The 18,865-nt window shown below is 41.7% G+C and overlaps 1 protein-coding gene across 4 annotated transcripts in view; it reads right to left on the reverse strand.

Moving 5' to 3' along the window:
- LOC106571997 (guanine nucleotide-binding protein G(I)/G(S)/G(T) subunit beta-1) overlaps positions 1-11,280 on the reverse strand; it is a 52,052-nt gene extending 40,772 nt beyond the window's left edge. For 3 of the 4 annotated variants that reach the window (XR_014380675.1, XM_014145674.3, XM_014145677.3), the window contains exon 1: positions 10,895-11,280. The gene's annotated coding sequence lies outside the window, so the exon portion shown is untranslated. The remainder of the gene's footprint in view (positions 1-10,894) is intronic. The other variant, XM_014145678.3, reaches the window with a different exon arrangement.
- Between the last annotated feature and the right edge of the window lie 7,585 nt (positions 11,281-18,865).

An 18,865-nucleotide genomic window follows, 5' to 3' on the forward strand; every position in this document is an offset into this window, starting at 1 on the left:
TGATGATAGACACCACATTGATGGGAAATTTAATTGATTGACTCATGAAACATTTCATGATGCTTCAAGCTTGTAGGAAGGAGGCTGGGCTGGGTGGAAATGGCAGGTATGTTCTGTGCTGTACAGGTGTCCAGACTACCAGCCACAATAAACAGTGAAAACAATACAAAACTCCCACAAGCATGGCATAACCACAGAGGGGTATCTTTATTTTTTCTAATTTCTCACAGGTGGCCATACTTGTATACAACCACAATACTGAGATTAACACACAGATGTCCAAATCACTATCAGGCCTGGAATGCCATAGTAAAGTGGAGCTTTCTGAACTTTACCACTCCAAACAGAACAGAGTCATTAAGAGAAACAGAGCTATTGGGGGTGTCCGTAACCCTTCACCGGTCCTCTAGCACCTAAATTCCCAGGCACCCATCTGCACGGCAGCCTGGTAAGCCCACCCTCTGCCTCCCCCCTCCTCGCAGCAACACCCCCGAGCACGAGGCTTGAGCCAAACAGGTTCCACAGGATAGTGCCCATGCTGGCAGACTTACTCCAAATGCCACGCCATTTATTTTCCCATTTGTGCTTGTGACATTTGCACAACTAGCTTTTTCATTGCGGAAAAATGAAGGCACAGAAAAAACATGAGTCAAGCTTGCCCAAAGCCAAAAGCATGACTGTTTAAAAAACAAAATACACTCCTTTAATATATTTACCCCTCCCCCTGCTCCCTCTCCCAAATACCAAAAAGAGAGGAACACGTGTGAAGTGTCACATGACAGTCAGCCAGACCTTTTTAGTCCGGCGACTCAGTCTCTTTTTCTGACGTATAAAAACTCACTGCCTTCCTGTCAGAGTTCTGGTTTGGTCACATTTTCCAGCAGGCAGTCAAATCTATGGGGCTGAATGTAAATAGAAAGCAATAGGCTTTTCTTCAGAGAAGCAGAGCCCTGAGGTTCCCCATGCAAAGTGCTGTTTTAGGTTGACAGGACTCCAGAGCAGTGGAACGACCGATGACACAGGAGTAAAGGGCTCACTAACTGCCCTGTCGCCACTCACTTTGACTATTCAAAACATAGTGGGGCCCTCAGCTGTGCAGTCATCCCTGAAAAAGCCAGGGCCACACTGTGCGGACCTTCATTCAAACTAGCTGGTGAACAGAATGGTTACCACAACACAGCTCTCCTGGTATACAGCTAACCGAAACTGTGTGGCTTGTATTTACTTGGCTTTCTCCCACACATTGGGACAACTAACAATGGAACAGAGATGATGTACTGACAATGGACATGTTTGTCCTCAGGTAAAACACAGGAAAGAAATGCAGATTATGAAGCCGACAGCTAACACAAACCTGGGATGCCCAGAATAACCAGGTTGTCCATCCCTCGGCACAACCCCCACCACCACTGGCCTGGTCACACAGCTGAGAGCGAGGAGAAAGGGGGGGGGGGGGGGGGGGGGGGGGGGACAGCAGAGAAGAAGAGTGGCCAGTCACATGCAGCCAATACTTAAAATAACCCAGTGGTGGTGAAGATGTGCTTGTTTGTGTTCAAATATACTTCGACCTCAGGGGGTCAGGCCCAGGCTAGGCTTCAACATCCCACCCTTCCCTCAGCCCAGAGAGAGCAGAGGAGGTTGGGTTGGCCAGTGCTCTAGTGCCCAGTCACTATTCAACTGGCACCTGGGTTTCAAAAATAAATAAAAAAGTAGGGCTGCATCGGAAATAGCCAAGCCCCATGGAAGGGCACTGCTGCTGTGGCTGCCATGTCAGCCATGCCGTGACCCATTGGGGGAATAGCAGGAGGGAGTGAGTGTAGCAGAGTGGATGGTGCTTGAGAGAGAGAATGGACAGCATAGAATCTCAGAATCTTAAGCACGGGTGGAAACGGGTCAGATTTGGTAAAACAGGGATGACAGCTCATCTTTGAACCCTAAAGTAAAGACGAGCTATCAGCCTGCACTACAGGTGAGGTTGAGGAAGGGGTAAGGGCGGGACAAGCAAGGAAATGGAACTTGTCTGGGAAATCTATTGGAATGACTTGGTTCCGACTGTACAGCCGTTGAAGTAAGGGAGGTTAATATTAGCAGTCAAACGGCTGCTGAGTGATCTGACCCAAATGTGTGCTAAAATGATGGAGTAAGGAACATGGAGGACAGACAGACAACAGGAGAGAATATTGTGACAGGAAACTTTTGCTCATGACTGGTGTTCGTCTTACCGAGGGATGTTAATGCCTGTTAGTGTTTCTCAGCCCCAAGTGCTGGGCTGCCAAGTTAAATATTGCCCCAGTACGAATATTCTTATTGCGAACATACCATAGCAAGTTTTGTATGGTTTTCCTTTTAACTTAATCAGTGTCATCATTATTAGAGTCAGACAAAATGTCACAATGTGGAAACTTGTACAAAAGTGCAATATAGTTATGTGAAGCAGAATATCCTAAATAAACACGTCTATGGTAAAACAAAGGGTGTAGGTCAGTAAAAAAAAAAAAAAAAAAAAATAGGGATGAAATTGCCAGGGACCTCACGATACGTGTGCCGATACGAATTGCGATTTTATATTCATCACGATTCAATAGGAATTGTGATTTGATACTGCAATTCAATGTTCCAAACATATTGATCACTATATAGGTCTGCCGCAGAGGGACAAGAGAGAAAACAATTTTTGATCAGTCATGGAAATAAGTGCTGAAAACATATTGGCCGTCCATTTAAAAAAGGAGAACAAGCTATTTAAGGAAAAATTCTGGCATTTTGGCACAACCAACATATCCCAATATGTAATTGTATCGATTTTCTCCCCCATCACTAGTCAGAAACTAACCAGCAATTCACTTATAGATAATCCCATCTAGTCTGGCTGTGGCAGCACCAGTCATGATAACAGGGCGGTACTGCTATTGTGATAGTAAGAAATTCCATATGGCTAAAAGCAGGATCATAGGAAAATCAGCACTATCGTTGACAAAACCTTGTAATCCTAAAAGCTGAAATCCACAGACGGTAAGATTTTAATCCCTACGCTCACATAAAAATCCAGTGGGATGAAAATCTGTTTAAAACAAAACAAATACTCCCCTCTGGTTACCCAAAGGGCAGATAATTCAGCTCATCCCCTGGTAGTGATCATGCTCATCATGTCATGTCATCTCTCAGTCTAAGATGAACAAGTCAAGCCAGTGGGGGAAAGGTCACTTAGACACATTCGGAGTCTGCTTTCGCGTCCTGATTGTCAAGGCAAACGTTGGTATGACAGTCAAACAACTAACGTGTCAACTCCACTAGTCTGATAGACACCAACTGAAGTCTTCATGTAAGGCACTATATGTATAGAGTTAAAGTCGGAAGTTTACATACACCTTAGCCAAATACATTTAAACTCAGTTTCACAATTCCTGACATTTAATCCTAATAAAAAATTCCCTGTTTTAAGTCAGTTAGGATCACCACTTTATTTTAAGAATGTGAAATGTCAGAATAATAGCAGAGAGAATGATTTATTTCAGCTTTTATTTCTTTCGACACATTCCCAGTGGGTCAGAAGTTTACATAGACTCAATTAGTATTTGGTAGCATTGCCTTTAAATTGTTTAACTTGGGTCAAACGTTTTGGGTAGCCCTCCACAAGCTTCCCACAATAAGTTGGGGGAATTTTGGCCCATTCCTCCTGACAGAGCTGGTGTAACTGAGTCAGGTTTGTAGGCCTCCTTGCTCACACACACGCTTTTTCAGTTCTGCCCACAAATTTTCTATAGGATTGAGGTCAAGGCTTTGTGATGGCCACTCCAAAACTTTGACTGTTGTCGTACTTAAGCCATTTTGCCCCAACTTTGGAAGTATGCTTGTGGTCATTGTCCATTTGGAAGACCCATTTGCGACCAAGCTTTAACTTCCTGACTGATGTCTTGAGATGTTGCTTCAATATATCCACATAACTTTCCTCCCTCATGATGCCATCTATTTTGTGAAGTGCACCAGTCCCTCCTGCAGCAAAGCACCCCCACAACATGATGCTGCCACCCCCGTGCTTCACGGTTGGTATGGTGTTCTTCAGCTTGCAAGCCTCCCACTTCTCCTCCAAACATAACGATGGTCATTATGACCAAACAGTCGTATTTTTGTTCCATCAAACCAGAGGACATTTCTCCAAAAAGTACGATCTTTGTCCCTGTGTGCAGTTGCAAACCGTAGTCTGGCTTCTTCCTTGCTGAGCGGCCTTTCAGGTTGTCGATATTGGACTTCTTTTACTGTGGATACAGATACTTTTGTACCCGTTTCCTCCAGCATCTTCACAAGGTCCTTTGCTGTTGTTCTGGGATTGATTTGCACTTTTCGTCTCCTTCCTGAGCGGTATGACAGCTGCGTGGTCCCATGGTGTTTATACTTGCATACTATTGTTTGTACAGATGAATGTGGTAACTTCAGGCATTTGGAAATTGCTCCCAAGGAAGAACCAGACTTGTGGAGGTCCACAATTTTTTTTCTGAGGTCTTGGCTGATTTCTTTTGATTTTCCCATGATGTCAAGCAAAGAGGCACTGAGTTTGAAGGTAGGCCTTGAAATATACATCCACAGGTACACCTCCAATTGAATCAAATTATGTCAATTAGCCTATCAGAAGCTTCTAAAGCCATGACATCATTTTCTGGAATTTTCCAAGCTGTTTAAAGGCACAGTCAACATAGTGTATGTAAACTTCTGACCCACTGCAATTGTGACACAGTGAGTTATAAGTGAAATAATCTGTCTGTAAACAATTGTTGGAAAAACTAATTGTGTCATGCACAACGTAGATGTCCTAACCGACTTGCCAAAACTATAGTTTGTTAACAAGAAATGTGTGGAGTGGTTGAGAAATGAGTTTTAATGGCTCCAACCTAAGTGCATGTAAACTTACGACTTCAACTGTTGATGTGCTCCCTGTTCACCCTCCTGGTTCCTGCCAGAAGTCAACATGAGGCAGTGGATCATGTAAGGTTACAGTGGGGTCGCAGTCGCACAAAATGAAATATGCACATTTAGATGAGTGAAAGTCTTTTTGAGAACAGCTTACATGAAATGACACAGAAGGGGGATGTAGTGTGTAGATGTGTGCAAAGCATCTCCCGATGTTCTACTGGAGGTGTGTGGTGTTCTGACCTGTAAGCAACTATGAGATGAGAGCTATGAGATCAGAGAGCCTGGAGGCCTGAATACTGTAGTCACTGATTAGACTCAATCACACTTCCAAGATGAGAGAAACCACAGTGGCGCTCAGCATTCTGTGAGTAAGACTGAGAAATTAGGTGACTTCTATTTCGGGACTAAGTGAAAGTCACATTTTAGTTATTTAGCAGATGCTCTTATCCAGAGCAACTTATAGTTAATGTGTTCATTTTAAGAAAGCTAGATGGGACAACCACATATAACAGGCATAGAAAGTACAATTTTCCTTAACATAGCTATCAGTAGCGTCAGCTGGGGGGGAGGGGGGGGCAAGTGCTGGTTAAGTCACTCACTCTCCTGGCACAGACATAGAAGTGAATACATATTAATAAAGGACCCAAAGGCTTCAGTCTGCTTGATGGCCAGTACCCTGTAGGTATAGGCAGGTGGGGAGAATTCACTAATTGTTGTTCAAGTGCATCAAAACAAATGAAAATCAAAACCACGTTCAGTAAATGAATAACTTAAGTTATGGCAGAAGTGGGCCAATGTATCTCTCTTACAAGCAATATGATATTTCACAGTGTCCACAAATCCTTGCAATGCCCCTCTCATTCACAGTACTTGCTTTGCTCCAAGTCACATTCACTTATTTAAGTCTAGAAAGGACATGTAGGACTAGCCTATAATCAAAATGTGACAATGGTAAAGGAGCAGACCCAGTACACTGATATTTAAAGTTCACAGATACAGCAAGCCTTCACTTTTCATTTGGATAACATTTTTATCAAAACATATGATAGATATAAAAAGGTCCCTGAACAACAAAGTTGGCAAATATGTACGAAAATCTATGATTTATTGTAACTTAAATCATTACTGAGACACATATCCTCAAATGGAGTGATGAGGAAGAGGGGTCTACTGTGTCCAGAAACTAACTCGCCATTCATTTTCTGTATTCAGGGCTTTGCTGGTGACACTGTCTGTGATTTATTTAGAATTCAAGGCACACTTAACCAGCACGGCTACCACAGCATTCTGCAGCAATAAGCCATCCCCTATGGTTTGTGCTTAGTGGGTCTATAATTTGTTTTTCAAAAGGACAATGGCCCAACACACCTCCAGGCTGTGTAAGGGCTATTTGACCAAGAAGAGTTTTGAAGAGTGATGAGTGCTGCATCAGATGACCTGGCCTCCACAATCACCCGACCTTAACCCAATTGGGAAGGTTTGGGATGTGTTGGACCGCAGTGAAGGAAAAGAAGCCAACAAGTGCTCAGCATTTGTGGGAACTCCTACAAGACTGTTGGAAAAGCATTCCAGGTGAAGCTGGTTGAGAGAATGCAAAACAAAGCTGTCATCAAGGGTGACTACTTTGAAGAACCTCAAATCTAAAATATATTTTGATTTGCTTAACACTTTTTTGGTTACTACATGATTCCATGTGTAAATTCACAGGTGATGCCTTCACTACAATGTAGAAAATAGTAAAAGTAAAGAAAAACCTTTGAATGAGTAGGCGAGTATAAACTTGACTGGTACACACACAGACAAACTCAGCAAAAAAAGAAACATCCCTTTTTCAGAACCCTGTCTTTCAAAGATAATTTGTAAAAATCAAAATAACTTCACAGATCTTCATTGTAAAGGGTTTAAACACGGTTTCCCATGCTTGTTCAATGAACCATAAACAATGAATGAACATGCACCTGTGGAACGGTCGTTAAGACACTAACAGCTTAGAGACGGTAGGCAATTAAGGTCACAGTTATGAAAACTTAGGACACTAAAGAGGCCTTTCTACTGACTCTGAAAAACACCAAAAGAAAGATGCCCAGGGTCCCCGATCATCTGTGTGAACGTGCCTTAGGCATGCTGCAAGGAGGCATGAGGATTGCAGATGTGGCCAGGGCAATAAACTGCAATGTCCGTACTGTGAGACGCCTAAGACAGCGCTACAGGGAGACGGGACGGACAGCTGAGCGTCCTCGCAGTGGCAGACCACATGTAACAACACCTGCACAGGATTGGTACATCCAAACATCACACCTGCGGGACAGGTACAGGATGGCAACAACAACTGCCCGAGTTATACCAGGAACAAACAATCCCTTCATCAGTGCTCAGACTGTCCGCAATAGGCTGAGAGAGTCTTGACTGTGGGCTTGTAGGCCTGTTGTAAGGCAGGTCCTCACCAGACCTCGCCGGTAACAATGTCGCACAAACCCACCGTCGTTGGACCAGACAGGTGTGGCAAAAAGTGCTCTTCACTGATGATTCGCAGTTTTGTCTCAAGAGTGATGGCCAGACTCACGTTTATTGTTAAAGAAATGAGCGTTACACCATTACACCGAGGCCTGTACTCTGGAGCGGGATCGATTTGGAGGTGGAGGGTCCGTCATGGTCTGGGGCGGTGTGTCACAGCATCATCAGGCTGAGCTTGTTGTCATTGCATGCAATCTCAACTCTGTGCGTTACAGGGAAGACATCCTCCTCCCTTATGTGGTACCCTTCCTGCAGGCTCATCCTGACATGACCCTCCAGCATGACAACGGCACCAGCCATACTGCTCGTTCTGTGCGTGATTTCCTGCAAGACCGGAATGTCAGTGTTCTGCCATGGCCAGCGAAGAGCCCGGAACTCAATCCCTTTGAGCACGTCTGGGACCTGTTGGATCGGAGGGTGAGGGCTAGGGCCATTCCCCCCAGAAATGTGCAGGAACTTGCAGGTGCCTTGGTGGAAGAGTGGGGTAACATCTCACAGCAAGAACTGGCAAATCTGGTGCAGTCCATGAGGAGGAGATGCACTGCAATACTTAATGCAGCTGGTGGCCACACCAGATACGGACTGTTACTTTTGATTTTGACCCCCACTTTGTTCAAATGGACATTGACCACAAGCATACTTCCAAAGTTGTGGCAAAATGGCTTAAGGACAACAAAGTCAAGGTATTGGAGTGGCCATCACAAAGCCCTGACCTCAATCCTGAAGAAAATTTGTGGGCAGAACTGAAAAAGTGTGTGCGAGCAAGGAGGCCTACAAACCTGACTCAGTTACACCAGCTCTGTCAGGAGGAATGGGCCAAAATTCCCCAAACTTATTGTGGGAAGCTTGTGGAAGCTACCCAAAATGTTTGACCCAAGTTAAACAATTTAAAGGCAATGCTACCAAATACTAATTGAGTGTATGTAAACTTCTGACCCACTGGGAATGTGATGAAAGAAATAAACGCTGAAATAAATCACTCTATTATTCTGGCATTTCACATTCTTAAAATAAAGTGGTGATCCTAACTGACCTAAGACAGGGCATTTTTACTACAAATAAATGTCAGGAATTGTGAAAAACTGAGTTTAAATGTATTTGGCTAAGGTGTATGTAAACTTCCAACTTCAACTGTATGTATACACACACATGTATATACATATACACGCATACATATGTACATATACACACATACATATATATATATATATACACACACACATACATATATACATATATATACATATATACATATATACATACACTACACACTAGACTAATACCGTACATCAAAAAGAAACATACAGTTGTATTGGAAGAATACTGACTCAAATACATAGTGTTAAAACATTAAATAAATCTCATTCATATGAAGAACAGTTAAATCGAGAGTGCTATTACATATTTATACACGTAGACAGAATATTTCTGAATGTAGAAGCTCACTGGCTAAAATTCAAGATGTCCCACACCCCACACTATTTACACCGGTTTCACTTTAATATCATTTGAATAATTTATTCATACATTATAAAGTCGTATATTTACTAACAACTCTGTATATTAAGAAACATTCCCAATATCTATTATGGTAAGCCTGAATACATCCGATGCTGGGCTGCTGTCTTTCAGTCTGGGTAAAAAAAGCGGTGTGTAAAAAGGCTTTGAACGCCATCTTGTTCGTTGCAGCTGCCTGGGCCCTGAATACAGGAACCCATTCATTCATGGAGGGGGGTGGCGGACTTGCAAAATGAATTCATCTTTGTGAAGCAAGAATTACAAATAGCCCTTTTGAAAGAAGGAAAATGTTTAACGCTAGCAAATAACTACAGGGGAAAACCGAAACTACAGCCGTCCTATATTGTTTTCTAAATGTAACAAATCTACGATTTTTCTTTCACCCAGAGTTCGATAATGGCAACATTGTTACTACTCGTTCTCAACATTGTGCTACAGTGTCTGATTCAATGGAACTGAAAGTCCCGCGCGTTAAAATGTTTGCATAAGATGTCTCCTCCCTACATTTTTATTTATATAGTTAGAAACTAACAAGATTAGGTGCTTCCTCATTTTAAGTGAACGTTACTCATTTCCTCTAGTTTATTCCATTAAATATTCACACTGGAGCGGCATTACTATTTAGGTGTAACCACTTGTACACTAGCTAATAGACACATGGCAAGGGTGAACAGATTGTCGAAATCCAATTAACGTTAGTTTACTACATCTCTATATCATTAAACGTTGAGGCTCAAATTAAGACAAATTAAATGCACCGTACACGAACAAAGTAGCAAGCTGGCTAACCAGACTACTGCCTACTAGCAACACTTTCTACATAACTAACGTTAGCTAGCTAGACGACAGTGTTAGGCTGGACACAAAACGAATGTCCCAGCAGCAACTAGCTAACGTTACATCTTGGTTGGCTACTCTTGGCAGGCAAACACCCACTGTCTTGCTAACCAGCAAACGTAGGCTGTAACGTTATGGCTTGCTATAGTGTCTATGTCAGGTATGGACTACGAACAAGTGGGGATCGTAGAAGCTAGCTGTCGGCTCCAGCGTTGGTGTACCAGACATTTGTAGTCTCACTGACTTGTACTAAATTAAAAACAAATCCTCTATGGGATAACCGTATCACTTAATCCTTGCAAAAATACAAAGTCAGATATATCAGAACGTTATGCATCAGCATCTCTGCCACTTGGTACAGTAGTTTTTAACAAGCATTTAAGATAACTTGCTATTGCCAATTTACTAGTTAGCTACTGTAAATAGCTAGCTATCTATGGAATGTCGGTCAACCAACATATTCATCTTTTCAAAATCAAATTTACAGTAGACTGAATCCACTCACACCATTTCATTAGCTGGCTACAGTACGTTTGCTATTTTGCTAACGTTAGTTAGATGAGTGACAGGCAGTGCAACTCAGAAATTCAGATGTTGACAGTAGCTACCTATCGTTAACTAGCTATCGATCGATCTTAGCAACTAGTACTAGCTACCACTAGTTTTGAAGTTTAAATTTAGTTGCTAGTAAGGTAGCTAACGTTTGTTAGCTTGCTAGCCCACTCAATGTACAGTATTGTAAAACATCTAAAGTTAAACCCCAGCCACGGTAAATAACTAACCCACACTATAAATTGTTTTAAACGTTTGCATAAAGTTACTGTTATATACTGTGAGTAACTACGACCACAACTCAAAATAGTTCCACATCGAATAATTTAAAGTGAGTTTATTGTCGATCAACTATTTAGTTAGGTGTCGATCAACTATTTAGTTAGGTACCTACCCCCACCTCCGTCGCAGTAAAGGCAGATTCAACCAGCGAGTCACTCAACCCAATTTAGTTAACCCCTTTCGCCTGGCTTCCTAGCTAGTTAGCCACCGTAAACCAATGTTAGCAGGCTAACTTACAACTTTAAAATAAGTTGTCAACCCTCCGTCCAAAATCATAACTTACCCGTTTTCAGTCGAGGGTATCCGTTGTTTATATCGCATTGACTGGAAACAGCGAAGATCGACTCCTCTCCGCCTACTAGCACACAGACTAGAGCTAGCAAGCTATCGAGGAGCGGCACTCCCCGAACCCAGCTTTCGATCCGCCAAGGGGAGACACACCAGCACAAAGATGAGGCAATGTTAACCCTACCAACTGCTTTGTGGAACAACAATGCGTTTGAGTCTAGGGACGGTCTTCTAACTCACAACAACCTCTTTCCAATCTTCTGTCCTTGTCTTTCCCACCGTCGTTCCCCTATTCACTACTTATTCACACAAGTAATATCTCAAACTCTTCCTACTGCCATCAAACAGCAGCGATGGGCGCGGTAACCCTGCTCTAAGCTCTAGGAAACCCCACGTTACGGGTGCGTCATAACGCACGGCAAAGGGTCGTCGTCGCTTAAAAAATCTGGGCCTTGGTCATTTGGCTGTTAGCTAGCGTAATAGAAAACCAAAATATTGGCTTTTCATGTGATTTTAGTTTGTACTCCCATGAATGGGTGTTAACATTAAAGGGATAGTTCACCCATATTACAAATTGACATATTGGTTTCCTTAACCCGTAAGCAGTCTGTGGACAATGTATGACAACACTATGCTTGGGTTTCCCTGGCACTGTTTCCACATGCTAACGTCTTAGCATTTGTTGCACAAATCACATTCAAGTCATGGGACCGATATTAGTATTTTTTTCCCACGCATCATGTTCAAAACATCTATAAGTGACTTTGTTGAGCTTCACAATAAATTGTAGATATTTTCGGATGATTTGGGCACGATGGGCCAAAAATGCTATAACCGGTTGCTAGTTGCTACAACTATGTTTGGACTTATAAATTATTGATAAATACCCATTGATTCTTGAAGAATATAACTTACAAATGCCTCATGTGCTTAGTTTTACTGTCATACCCCATCAGAACCCAAAGTATAAGCTTGTTTTACTCCAATGTTTGTAAACATTGTAAATGTAAACAAACCGTATATAGCCCCAAAACATGATTAAAACTATCATTTTGATTTCATGGATGGTCAGTCCTTGCATCCATAGCACTGTCTATGAATTTGAAAGTGGTTACTTTTCTCCAGGCCCATCCCTCAGCTTTTTACCAAAACAAAGGTGGGGTGACCACTTTGTTATTGTTTCAATTAAGGTCTAGCTTTAATAGAGAAAACAGAACTACCAGTAAAAGCAAAAATTGTCAGGGGACTATACCATCTCTGTCTACTCTGTAGAAGAACATATCAGTCTACACAGAGACAGCAGATCATTATCACCAGCAGCTAGTGTGTGTAATAGCGCTCAGAGGAAGGGCTGATGATGCTCAGTGATGATGTTACTTAGAGACCTGGAACACAATATCCCCTCGTCCATTACCCAGGGGAGAGAGAGAAAGCCTCTTCCCTCCCATAGTGCGACCCTCAGATGGGGAGACAGCAGCATCAACAAACCTCTCTCCTGGAGCTTAAGTTCATTAAAGGCCCAGTGCAGTCAAAATTATGTTTTCCTGTGTTTCTTAACATATTGTACAACAGCTGATGCAACTAACACTGTAAAAGTGTGAAAAAATGTGGTCAATGTTAGTTCCTGATAGTTGCTTGTTGAAAATAGCATTTACACAGGACCTTCTAATCAGCAGGTTTTGCATGGGGGGAGTATTGGCTTCACCAGGCGGTATAGGTTAATACATCAGTAACAAAGAGAGTTTCAAACCTCTCTGCCAATAACAGCTAGTTTTTAGGTAACATAACCCTTCCATTAGGATCCTCCAATTAGGTCCCTCACCTTTTGTGGTACTTTCTGACAATTTTAAGGGAAAACTATTACAGTAATGTACTTAATTGTCACCCAGAAAGGATTTTATATTGAAATAAAAACATCTACATTGGGCCTTTAGGATCAATGATACTTCTGTATAACCAGACATCCTCTACTACCCTACCCAGTCTATGGGCCTTATCTGCTGTGAAGTATAGACAGGAGAATTTGTGCAAATGCTTCATTCTAGTAAATCATAAAATAACATGTTGCTATTAGCTCGAGACAGATCCATGATAATCATGTAAAACTACACTAACTCTCTTCTGAGAATATAAAATGCATCCTATCCATGCATCAGACTTATTTTCATTTTTGTCAGGGTGTAGGTATGTAGGTATATTACAGGACTATAGAGTGTTTGTGTGTGTGTATGTGTGTGTGTGTGCTATATTGGCAGGCACACACCTTCTACCAGGTCACCTGAGTCTACATATCTCTGCAATTTCCTGTGTTGCTCACTTTTGAGGCCTGAAAGCACTGAGTGACAACACACAGCTCTAGTCCAGAGGAAATTATGGCACTGTTCAGCATACTGTACAATGTGCTTACAGAGATGACACCTGCACAATGACCTCTCTGCTATCATATGGGCCACTAGTGGTAACATGATGCACACCCCAGTCAGCCTGGACCATTTGTAGGTCATTATATCAAATTTATTTTTGTATATATAGCCCTTCGTACATCAGCTGATATTCTCAAAGTGCTGTACAGAAACCCAGCCTAAAACCCCAAACAGCAAGCAAAGCATGTGAAAGAAGCACGGTGGCTAGGAAAAACTCCCTAGGAAAAACTCCCTAGAAAGGCCAAAAACCTAGGAAGAAACCTAGAGAGGAACCAGGCTATGAGGGGTGGCCAGTCCTCTTCTGGCTGTGCAGGGTGGATATTATAACAGAACATGGTCAAGATGTTAAAATGTTCATAAATGACCAGCATGGTCAAATAATAATAATCATAGTAGTTGTCGAGGGTGCAACAAGCACGTCCGGTGAACAGGTCAGGGTTCCATAGCCGCAGGCAGAACAGTTGAAACTGGAGCAGCAGCACAGCAAGGAGTCATCATACCAGGTAGTCCTGAGGCATGGTCCTAGGGCTCAGGTCCTCCGAGAGAAAGACAGAAAGAGAGAAAGAGAGAATTAGAGAGAGCATATTTAAATACACACAGGACACCGGATAAGACAAGAGAAATACTCCAGATGTAACAGACTGACCCTAGCCCCCCGACACATAAACTACTGCAGCATAAATACTGAAGGCTGAGACATTATATCTGAGCAGTGTTATGAGGGTTATTGGGTCAATGAAGTGTTTATTCTATTGAAATGCAACCCTGTTTAAGTATTTTGAAACGTATATTTTGGTATTTGTTTAATTAGTCCAATGTTGATACAGCCCCAAAATGTTTTACATGTCAACAATCAAGTTTTCAATATATAGAACTTTCAAAATACAGAAAGTGTCACAGATTTACACCAAACTATGAGTGTGTGTGTGTGTGTGTACTGCATACATTTGAGTGGATACCTCTGTAAAACATACACCTTGTGGAGTGTATGTAGAGACTGCTATCTCTTCAGCCAACACCTCTGAGTTAAGTTGGTGGCTGGTTCCAGAGGGACTCATCTGCACAGCCCAGCCCATCTCAGCTAGACCTGAGTGCTGGTGAGATTTAGTTGCCCTGGCTACACTGTCTGCATGAATGTGTTGTGAAGCTAATGCCATATGCCCCAGGGAACCTTTTCAAAGATTGTCTGACTTGCATTTGCCTTTGACTTATAGGCTGTAAGAGAAAGCCTCACTGTAATATCCATTGTTTAGGAAACAGGTTTATAGAAAGATGTATCAAAGATTACTTTATTTTGATTAAAAAGCAAAGTAATGTGTCATGCAGTGTCAGTTTTGCCATTATCATCTGGGAAATTCCCTTTATTTTACACTTTATTAAGTCACTCATCTGTGACGTTTAAAGCATAATAGGTCTACTATAAAATGTTAGTGGACTCTAAACCTGGGAAATGTTTCCACCCAGTGGCTTAAGACAGTAACTGCTTCTAGTCATTGGCAGTCTTGTTATCCCGGCCTCACATCTTCAATGTACATTTCAGAAAAATGCATGGAAATTCTCTCTCTCACACACACACGCACGCACGCACGCACGCACGCACGCACGCACGCACGCACGCACACACACACACACACACACACACACACACACACACACACACACACACACACACATACACACACCCCACTGATCATAGAAAGCAAGTAGCAGTATTAATGGACTTAATGGAAAATAAATCAGATTACAAAAAGCCGAAATGGCAACACAAATATGATCTCATACATTTCATAAAACGGGTGACATTACATTAAGCTCATAATGACCTTGCTTTTTATAGCCAGGATGGGCTGCACTAATCTGATTTAGTGTAATCTGCTTCAATCTCTGATAAATGCTTACTAATGTATCTTACAGAATGGATGGATGCTATTGGCCCACCACAGCATTACTGACATATGCTGTTCCTATATAGAGCTTCACCATATGTTTAAACTAAGCACCTCATTCTCATATTCCTTATATTCTCTTTTGTAGCAGCGCTGTCAAGCATGTAACGACAGAAATCAATTTTAAATTAATGAATAGGAACATAATACACTACATGGCCAAAAGTAGGTGGACACCTGCTCATTGAACATCTCATTCCAAAAATAATGGGCATTAATATGGAGTTGGTCCCCCTTTTGCTGCTATAACAGTCTCCACTCTTCTGGGAAGGCTTTCCATTTGTTGTTGGAACATTGCTGTGGGGAATTGCTTCCATTCAGCCACAAGAGCATTAGTGAGGTCGGGCACTGATGTTGGGCAATTAAGCCTGGCTCGCAGTCTGCATTCCAATTCATCCCAAAAGTGTTCGATGGGGTTGAGGTCAGGGCTTTGTGCAGGCCAGTCAAGTTCTTCCACACCGATCTCGACAAACCATTTCTGTATGGACTTTTCTTTGTGCACGGTGGAATTGTCATGCTGAAACAGGAAAGGGCCTAGCCTGAACTGTTGCCACAAAGTTGAAAGCACAGAATTGTCTAGAATGTCATTGTATGCTGTAGCATTAAGATTTCCTTTCACTGGAACTAAGGGGCCTAGCTCAAACCATGAAACAGCCCCAGACTATTATTCCTGCTACAAAGTTGGAAGCACAGAATCGTCTAGAATGTCATTGTACGCTGTAGTGTTAATATTTCCCTTCACTGGAACTAAGGGGCCTAGCCCAAACCATGAAAAACAGCCCCAGACTGTTGTTGCTCTTAGACGTTTCCACTTCACAATAACATCACTTACAGTTGGCCGGGGAAACTCTAACAGGGCAGAAATTTGACTAACTGACTTGTTGGAAAGGTGTTCCCAAGTTGAAAGTCACTGAGCTCTTCAGTACAGGCCATTCTACTGCCAATGTTTGTCTATGGAGATTGCATGGCTGTGTGCTCGATTTTATACAGCTGTCAACAACGGGTGTGGCAGAAATAGCCAAATCCACAAATTTGAAGGGGTTCCACATACTTTTGGTCATGTAGTGTATATCCTGCTCATTTCGTCGTCAAAGCCTTGTTGTTTTACAAGTGACATGGATTTCTTATTACAGAGAGCTACTGTATGTATTGGTTTTAACATGTTGCTAGTAAAGTTCTCTTCACTGGGCAGCAGGTAGCCTAGTGGTTAAAGCGTTGGACCAGTAATCGAATCCCTGAGCCGACAAGGTGAAAAATCTGTTGACGTGCCGTTGAGCAAGGCACTTGAGCAAGGCACTTAACCCTAATTGCTCCAGGGTCACCGTTGATAATGGCAGACCGTGGCTGTGGACCCCACTCGAGGGTGTCTCAGGGAGAGTGGGATATGCAAAAAAACACATTTCTAATTCATGTGTGTATTAATTATTACTATTATACTTTGACATTTTATATCAAGAATTATCTGCACTTGTAATAGTGAATAACTTAATTTTTTCGGTGTGTAGTTAGGTCATTTGTATTACAGTAGTAGTAATGGAACAATTAAATTAGAGAAGGTATGAGCAGGGCTACACACCAATTACAATGTACCAGAGGCTGGTGGGCAGATATATAGGAGGATGACTCATTGTAATATTTAACCAATTAAATTGTCCTGTTGTCTCTAGTCAAACAATTAAATAATAGTTTTGTTCTCTGTACCTTCAATCAAATGGTACAGTCCTGTTGTATGGACAATTAACCAATTCAATTATCCTGTTGTCTCTAGTCAAACAAGTAAAAAAAAGAGTTTGGTTCTCTATACCATCAAACAACTCCAAAAGTAAAAAAATATGGTCTTGTCTGGACTAATAAACAAAGAATACAGTCTTGTTCACTGTACAGTTAATTAACTATTTAAAACCTTTAACAACAACCGGAGTATTGAACTGAAGGACATCAGAGTCTCCCTGTACTGACCCATCTATATCATGTTAACCCCTGATTCAGACAGAGGCAGCAACACTCAGACACAGACCTTCACAGGTTACACAACTTCACATGGCACAGCCCACGGACAGAGATTTTCACAGCTAACACCTTCAGCAAATCAAAAGAGTAATTAGTAAAGTAGGGAAAAAGACCCTCTGAGAACTTGTGTGTGAATTTGAAATGATACAATGACTATGAGGTTAAAGTGCAGACTGACAGGGTATTTTCATCCATATTGGGTGAACCGTTTAGAAATTACAGCACTTTTTGTACATAGTCCCCCCATTTCAGGGGACCAAAATTATTGGGAAAAATGTACTTATGTGTATTAAAGCAGTCAAAAGTTTAGTAATTAGTAGGGGGGAAATAGTCTGTGTCATTTTTCACTTTTACAGTAGCATATCACACAATGACTGTAATGTAAATGAATGAATGAGTGAAAGTTTGCTTTCTTCTTTTAGTAGGCTACACACAGTATTGGTCCTACTACTATGACTACAACATTTAGAAAAAAACAGTCAATTTGACCCCGCCCTGGGTGGGATCCAATGAGCTTCCTAAACAAGGTAATGAAGGTGGTACCTTGTGACATTGGATGGCTAGGTGCCCAATCTGGGGGGGGTCCATGCAACAGCAGAATGTTCTGCTTTCTCTTTTCAAAACTAGTTGAATGGCAATTTTTAACCCTGTAGGTAGGAACCTGCAACTTCCCACAGGTGAGATAAATTGCACAGTAAACGAGAATCACCTGCCTCCAAACAAATTCATTTGAATTCTGAATAATTTACTCCAGGCCTCCCAGATTGGGCACCTAGTCATCCAATGTCACAATGTAACGCCTTCATTAACCCTGTAAGTTTTGTATTTTCTTGGTTCTGTGTAATTGTAAATCAAACAAATATAGCACCAAAAATACATATTTGTATGCATATTATTTTTGTGAATTTTTTTGTTCTTGTTGAATTTAATACATTTTTGGGGGTGGGAATAATGCAAGGAAATGTACATTGGATCCCTAGAGGATGGCACTTCAACGCATTAATTAAAACACTTGTTTCCAAAGTGGTCCTCGACAGTAAAGTATCCATCCACACTACTACTGTGCCCCTCAACTTCTTTTCATTATGCTGTTAAATTTCAGGAAGAAGTCAAGACTGCGCAGGAGCTCTTAAAGCAGAAGTTGAGGTTCTTGGATGCAGTAAGAAAGCCCTTTGATAAAGCAGCAGAGCATATCAAAGTACCGTAAGAGTAGTGTCTTAATAAAAGCATTGCCAACCTGGATTGAACAGGCCTTCCCTGTGGCTCAGTTGGTAGAGCATGGTGTTTGCAACGCCAGCATGGTGTGTACAACGCCAGGGTTTTGGGTTCGATTCCCACGGGGGGCCAGTACAAAAAAAACAAAAAATGCATGAAATGAAAATCAAATGTATGCATTCACTACTGTAAGTCGCTCTGGATAAGAGTGTCTGCTAAATGACTAAAAATTTTAAACATTCTTCAAGATTTATCAAGTTGGTTTTTCATCATTGTTAGATAGCCATTTTCAAGTCTTGCCATAGATTTTCAAGCCGATTTATGTAAACTGTAACTAGGCCACGACATTTAATGTCGTCTTGGTAAGTAACT

Source organism: Salmo salar, chromosome 15 (assembly GCF_965601325.2).
Source record: "Salmo salar chromosome 15, fSalSal1, whole genome shotgun sequence".
NCBI classification, from domain to species: domain Eukaryota; kingdom Metazoa; phylum Chordata; class Actinopteri; order Salmoniformes; family Salmonidae; genus Salmo; species Salmo salar.